This window comes from Mustela lutreola, chromosome 3, assembly GCF_030435805.1.
Source record: "Mustela lutreola isolate mMusLut2 chromosome 3, mMusLut2.pri, whole genome shotgun sequence".
Classification (NCBI taxonomy): Eukaryota; Metazoa; Chordata; class Mammalia; order Carnivora; family Mustelidae; genus Mustela; species Mustela lutreola.
Genome location: NC_081292.1, coordinates 189,545,485 through 189,553,100, shown reverse-complemented (window position 1 = coordinate 189,553,100; position 7,616 = coordinate 189,545,485).

Sequence of the window (7,616 nt, the reverse complement as noted above, 5' to 3'; positions counted from 1 at the left end):
TCTCTCTCTCTCTCTCTCTTTCTCCCTGCTCCACCCCCTAAAACAAAAACAAAATAGCAAAATAATACTATGATGTTTATAAACTTGAAAGAGTCACCTCAGATTTTTAATTTTTTAAAATTCCATTTATCATAAGTAGGGAGATTTAACCAATGTATTAAACAAGGTTTAGTGAGTTAAATTCTAAGCAGATTCCTTTAAATGTCTGTATGGAGTTATTTTAAAGCTCTTTAAAATATCTCGAGGATAATGGTGGTTAGCTGAATTTAAATCTCTCCCCATCTGACAAGATAAGGAATCTTGGACCAAAAAGGAATGCAAATAAAACATATTTGATCCTTCACCATTACTAGGAGCCAAAGAATATCAAGCCCTTCAAATTACTTATACGTAGAGAATAAACCCCAAATTCCAACAGAGCTATCACTGAAAGATGTGGCTGGAACTGCAAGACTTTGAGTTCAGAGCAGAAGAGATAAGGCATAGATAACCCCCACAAAAGAGGAAAGATGAGAAGAAAACTTAGAAAATACTGAGACAAAATCAGCCCCAGAAAAATGTCAGACTCTAAGTGCTAAATTTTTGAACTCAGAACTAAAACTTGGTGGATAATCCCAGAACCATATAAACCATTTCAGGGTATTAAAAGTGAAGGGGATGCCTGGGTGGCTCAGTTGGTTAAGCGGCTGCCTTCGGCTCAGGTCATGATCCCAGCATCCTGGGATCGAGTCCCGCATCAGGCTCCTTGCTCAGCAGGGAGCCTGCTTCTCCCTCTGCCTCTGCCTGCCATTCCGTCTGCCTGTGCTCGCTCTCCCCCCCCCCTGATAAATAAATAAAATCTTTAAAAAAAAAAAAAAATGAAGGAAGGGACACCTGGGTGGCTCAGTTAGTTAAGTGTCTGCCTTTGGCTCAGGTCATGATCTCAGAGTCCTGGGATTGAGCCCCACATTGGAGTCCCTGCTCAGCAGTGAGTCTGCTTCTCCCTCTGCCCCTGAACTCTCTTATACTCTCTCTCTTGCTCTCTCTCTCAAGTAAATAAATAGTCTTTAAAAAGTCTTATAATAAGAAAATAAATAAAAAGGAAGGAAAACTTCAAAATATAATATATATAGCTAATCTTGATTAAAAACAGAAAAGTTTACAAATTAACATCACTTATGAATATTGTTACAAACATTAAAAATAAAATGTTAGCAGACTATAAAATCATAGAAAAAAAATAAGCCATGATGTAGTAATATTTGATACTGTTAATGAAAGAATGACTCAATATTAGAAAATCTATTAATGTAAATTCACCATATTAATAGGTCTAAAAAGAAAAATTATATGATTATCTTCTTAGATATAGAAAAAGCCTATAGCAAAATTCAACACTCATTTTTATTAGACACTTTTGAGAAAAGAAGAATGGGAAGCTTTTTCCTTAGCATGATAAAGTATATGGTCCATTCTATGTAATAAGAAACACTAAAAATATTTTCACACAGGTCAGGAAAAAGTCAAGGATGTTTACTATACCCACTAATAATAACTTTTTAAAAAGATGTATTTGTTTATAGGAAAAAAAGAGGAGAGAATGGAGGAAGGGGCAGAGGGAGAGAAATTCAAGCAGATTCTGTGCTGAGTGTGGAACCTGACATAGGGCTCAATCCCAGGACTCTGGGATCATGACCTGATCCAAAATCAAAAGTTGGATGCTTAACCAACTGAGCCACCCAGGTCCCTCTAGTAATAAATTTTTTATACAGGTAATAGCCAATGTGATTTAAAAGCAGGAAGAAACAAGAGACTTAAGAATTGGAATTAAAGAAATGAAACTGTTTTCAGATGACATGATGGTATATCTAAAATGCTAGAGAACCAATGATAAAGCTAACTCAAACAGTAAGATATTCAGCAAAATAGCAGAATTTATATACAAAAAATTAACATAAAAATCAATAGCATACAGATACTCAAATAATAACCATTTAAAAGACATAAAGATCACAAGCGCCATTCAAGATAGTAAAAAATTAACAAAAAATAAACTTAACAAGAAATATTTTAAACTTACAAATAAAAATATATAAAATACTCCTAAAAGGCACAAGAAGCTGACTTGAACAATAGAAAAACCTCCCTTGTTTCTTGATTAGAATATTCCAACATTCTAAAGATGTCTGTTCTCATTCTCAAAATCATTTTATAAATTTAATGTAATCTCGATAAAGATATCAATGAAACTGAACAGGTTTATAATACAATTCATATGGAAAAGAGATATTCAGAAATAGACAAGAAAATTACAAAAAAAAAAAAAAAAGAATTATTCTAGAGGATGATTTCCACCAGGAGTTAAAATATACTATAAAATCTCTACAATTAAAATCATGTGGCACTAATAAACAAGGGAATTTATTTGATATATTTCTAGGAAAATCATCTGTAAGAAAAAATAGGAGAAAATATTTGTGACTTTGGGCAAAGATTTTTAATTATGATACAAATAGAACCTAAAAAGGAAAAAGTGTAATTAATTCAACTTCTTGAAATTAAAAACTTCTGCTCTTCAAAATGACCTTCAAAGAAAATGAAACAGAAAAAAAAATTTGAGAGAATATATTTGCAAATTACATACCTAGGCAAAGCACTTGTAACCAAATTATATCAAGTACTCCTACAACTCAGTAATAAGAAAACACACAGCCTAATTAAGAAATGAGAAACGTATTTGATCAAACACTTCACAAAATTAGATATATGAATGGCCAATAAGCACATAAAAAGATGTTCAACATCATTAGTCATCAAGGAAATGTAAATTAAAACCACAATAAAATATCAACACACATCAATTAAAATGACCAAAATTTTAAAAATCTGTATACTATTAATGCAAAATATTGACAAAGATAAGGAGCAAATTAAACTGTTATCCATTGATAAGAATATAAAATTTTATGGACACTTTGGAAAACAGTTTGGTATTTCCTTAAAAAGTTAAATGCAACAACCATACAAACCAACCATGTCACTCCTAAGTATACATTCAAAATAAACATCCATACAAAGACTTAAACAAGCTGATTATAGAAGCCACAAGCTTTATTTATAAATCCTAAAATAGAAAAAAACAAATATCCATCAATAGGTGAAAAGATAGACAAATTGTTTCTTATAGTACAATACTACTCAGCATTAAAAATCAATGGATTAATGATGATAAAACATATGAATGAATCTCAAAATCTCAAACCATCAGGTTATATGAAGGCAGCCAGACCCAAAACATGACATACTGCATGATTCTATTTTTAAAAAATCCTCAAATAGCCAATACTAATTTATAGAGACAAAAAGCCAATCAGTAGTTTCCAGTAGAAGCACTAGAGTGGGGAGAAATTGACAAGGAAAAACACAAAGAAACTTTTTGAGGCGATGGAGGTGCACCTGGGTGGCTCAGCCAGTTAAGCATCCCCTTCAGCTCAGGTCAGGATCCCAGGGTCCTGGAATTGAGCTCCCCATTGGCTACCTGCTCAGTGGGGAACCTGCTTGTCCTCTCTGCAATTCTCCCCTCTCACACTCTCTCTCTCAAATAAATTAATAAAATCTTTAAAAAAAATAAAAAGAAACTTTTTGAGGTGATAGAAATGTCCTATACTTTAATTCTGATGTAATTACACATTATATATGCGTGTGTGTGTGTATATGTATAAATGTCATAACTAATCAAACAATACTCTAACCCAGGCGTTCATGTTATTATATGCAAACCATACCTTAATAAAAAAAGAAGACAAAACAATAACATCACCAGTGAAGCACATATACTGATTGCTTCTCAGAAATGATGTCCTAGAAAGAACACACTATCATTTACATAGTACTACAGTTCAGGATGCATAATCTGTATCTAAACATGAGGAAATATCCCACAGTCCTGAACTGAGAGATAGTCTACAAAATAACATGTGTTGCTCAAAAATGCAATAGTGAAAAGACAAAGAAAGGCCAAGAATCTGTTCCATACTAAAGGAGACTAAGGAGAAATGCAACAGAGATCTGGACTCTTGTGCACTATAGTTGTGTGTGAGGCAGCAGAAAATGGAATATGATGGTTGTTTAAGGTGTTATACCACTGTAAAAGTTTTCCAAATTTGATAACTGTACTGTGCTTATGTAAGAGAATACCCTTTTCTTAGGAAATATACACTGACGGATTAAGGGTTCTGATGTATAGAAAAACTGTCCAATCGTTAGAAGTGGTTAGAAAAAAATACACATACATAGGTTTACATATGTATATACACACATAGAAAAGATGAAAAGCATGTAACAAATGTTTAAAACTTGGGACTCTACATAAAGAATACATGGTCTTTCTCAGTAACACTCTTATAAACTTTCTATAAATTAGAAATTATTCCAAAATAAAAAGTTAACATTTTTAAAATGGAAGTTTGAATAAGATTTAATTCAAACACATTCTTTCCTAGAGTGACTGTGGTATGCAGTCAAGGTCTCCAAGTCAACATATTGATTTTCTCTAAGTTTTAGAGGGAAACGGTTTCTGCAATTTTCAGCTAGGATATATTCTTAAAAATAAATGGAACTTTGCTTTATACATTAAATTGTCTTTTTGGGTATTAATATAGAAATGAAAATATAGGGCAATTCAACATTAGTCATACTGTAAATACCAAATGAGCCTTAAAAAAAAAGAGAGAGAGCCTACCGTAATAACAGTAGCCATAACTTCTGACATTTACCTTAGTGTTAAGCCTCTCCCTGAAATGAGAAAGTATTTTTTGCAACATACTTAACCACTTCCAGTTATTACATAACTACTTAGCAAACTGTTGCTTCATTTTTTGAATGACAATAATTTGATTTTAATCGTTGAAATCCTGTAATGTTATATACTTCATCCTCTATGTAAGTTAACACCATTTCTGAATCTAAATTGTACATCAAAAACACTGATCCCCATATGAGCAAACTATGTGAAAGGCCATGTACCATAGATAAGAAACTATGTTTCTTAAAGATTCTTTTTTGTGACTTTCTGAAAAAAGTCATGCACATAGACAAGATAACTACATAATTAAAAAAAATATATCCAGTGAACAGAGTTTTGATAAGCCCATTTGTCTCCATTCACTCATATCTACTGGGTATGAATGTTCTTATTTGATCAATTTCATTATTATGAAGATGTAATCTTTTTCTTTTAGTAAAGGTTTTGACCTCTGTCTTCAAGCTATTCCTTCAAGGTGAAGCTAGTAGAACAAATACATCCATTTTGTTTTAGATAATATACTTTTGCATTCCCTGGAAACTAAGTTTAGTCAAATGGAAATACTGTCAGCTACCCAAGCTTGATTTCAACCACCAGGTTCTAGGTTTATGAGATAAAATGAGCACCACCCAAAATTTGCAAGATACTAACAGGGAGTCCTAAATTTCACATTCACATGGAATGACATATATTCCAAGGGAGCTCCTGCTACAAATTAACCTAATTTAAAATAAGATAAATTAGACCCTTTAAAGCACTGCTAGATGCAAAGGAAGTAAAGAAAGAGAGATTTTTGGAAACTTTTACTCTGCCAGCAACAACAAAAAGTGAGCAGGCTGCAGAGAATTGTAAGCACACTTCAAGTGCATAGTTTCATGGAGACACCTACAGTAACAGCAGCAGGTTGTGGTACGGACCTTAGGACTCCTCAGTTGAGTGAGGAAAATCAGAGTGAGCTGATGTGGTCTTCAATAAGGAAGGCTTTTGGATGGTGAAAGCAAGTGCAGATTTTCTCTAGAACTGAAAAAAAAATAAAATTATAACAAGAATTCTCAATTGATCATTTAAAAAAGCTATTAGAAATTATTGGAGAGAGAAAGGGAATTGAAAGAGAAATATCAGGATGATCCAAAGATATTTTTACAAAGGTTAAGAGGTCATACAGGAGGTAAAACTATTTGCAGCATTTGGTACTTTACATATGGTAAAGTACTTATGCCATAATATATAAAAATTATTTAAAATCAATTAAAGTGTCAACAATCCAATTTTTAAATGTACAAAGAGTGGACAGGCATTTCAAGAAGATAACCTAAAGAACAATAAGTATATGGAAATAAAAATCAGAGAAAGAGCAATTAAACCCACAATGAAATACCATTGCTCATCCACTAGAAATGTTCAAATAAATAAGGCTGAATATATAAAGTTTTGGTGAGACTGTTATTGGAAGTCTTAAACATTTCCTATGGAATTGTAGAAATTATTCATAGAAACAATTTAGAAAATGCTTTCGACCAAAATATGCCTTACATATTTTGTATTACATAATTGTAACACACCAATTGCACTCATGCGCATATATATATCCAAGATAAGTAAGTGTATTTGTTAACCAAGAAAAAATGTACATGAATGTCTATAGTAGATTTAGTTGTAATTACCCCAAATTGGTAACTACCTAAAATAGCACAACGACAGAAGGTAAAAATTGTGGTATATTTACGCAAAAAAAATTAGTACATGGTAATGAACGGAGATAAGTTACTATTACACTGAAATGTAGAGATAATTGCAAGACATAATGTTTAGTGAAAGAAATCAGGGACAAAAGTATACCTACTATATATTCAAATTTCAAAAATAATCAAAATTACAGTGTTAGAAGACAGAATAGGATTCACCCTTGGAGGACTCAAAGAACACATGAGCAAGTTTTCTGGGATCGGAGAAAGAGTCTATCTTTTGATCTGGTCTGTAAAAAAAAATGCCTTAAAAATTTATTAAGATATGCAACCGGGATTTCAAAAAAGAGCAAAAGTAAAATAAACACATTTCAGATAAACAAAGAGAACTTAAAAACACTAGACCTTCACTTAATGAATTCTAAAGAATATACTTCATGAAAAAGAAGAATAACTTCAAAGAGATATTTAATATTTAAGAAGAATATTGAGCAAATAAACTTGTAGACATGTATATAAATGCAAGGAAACCGTATGTGTATAACTCTTATTTATTATAATAAAGTTTAAATCAAAGGGTTAGAAAGTCCAAGAAGAGTCAGAAGGATGTAAAGGTATGGGTCCTCAAGCAAGAAAGGTCAAGCCTCAGGTTTTAGTTCAGCTTTTCACGCCTTGATCTTGTGCTCATGGTAAAATCCCTTTAAACATCACACTTACACCTTTAAAATAAAAGGATTTATAACTCTCTTGCCCACTTTACAAAAGTGGTTATAAGAATCAAATGCACTAATGAATATAGCGGTCTTAAAAAATTATAAAATATTATGATTAAGATATCATGACATCATGATATCTTAATCATAAAATGAGATAACTAGAAAAACTTTTAAAAAATTGCTCACCTTTTTCCAAGTGATAATGTTCTATAGTATACGTCCAATTAGTGACAGTGCTTGTACCAAAATAAAACTGATGCCCTGACTCCTTGTGAGTGTATTATTTTCTTAATTTGTTGACATTGGGAGATTTCAAGCACTAGTCAGAATGGCTCCTGGAAATGAAGCAGGAGAATAGCTAGCTCCCTCCTTCTATTTTTCCAATGTTGCTTCCCTGCTTTTCTGAAGATAATATTATTGACATGTTGAGAA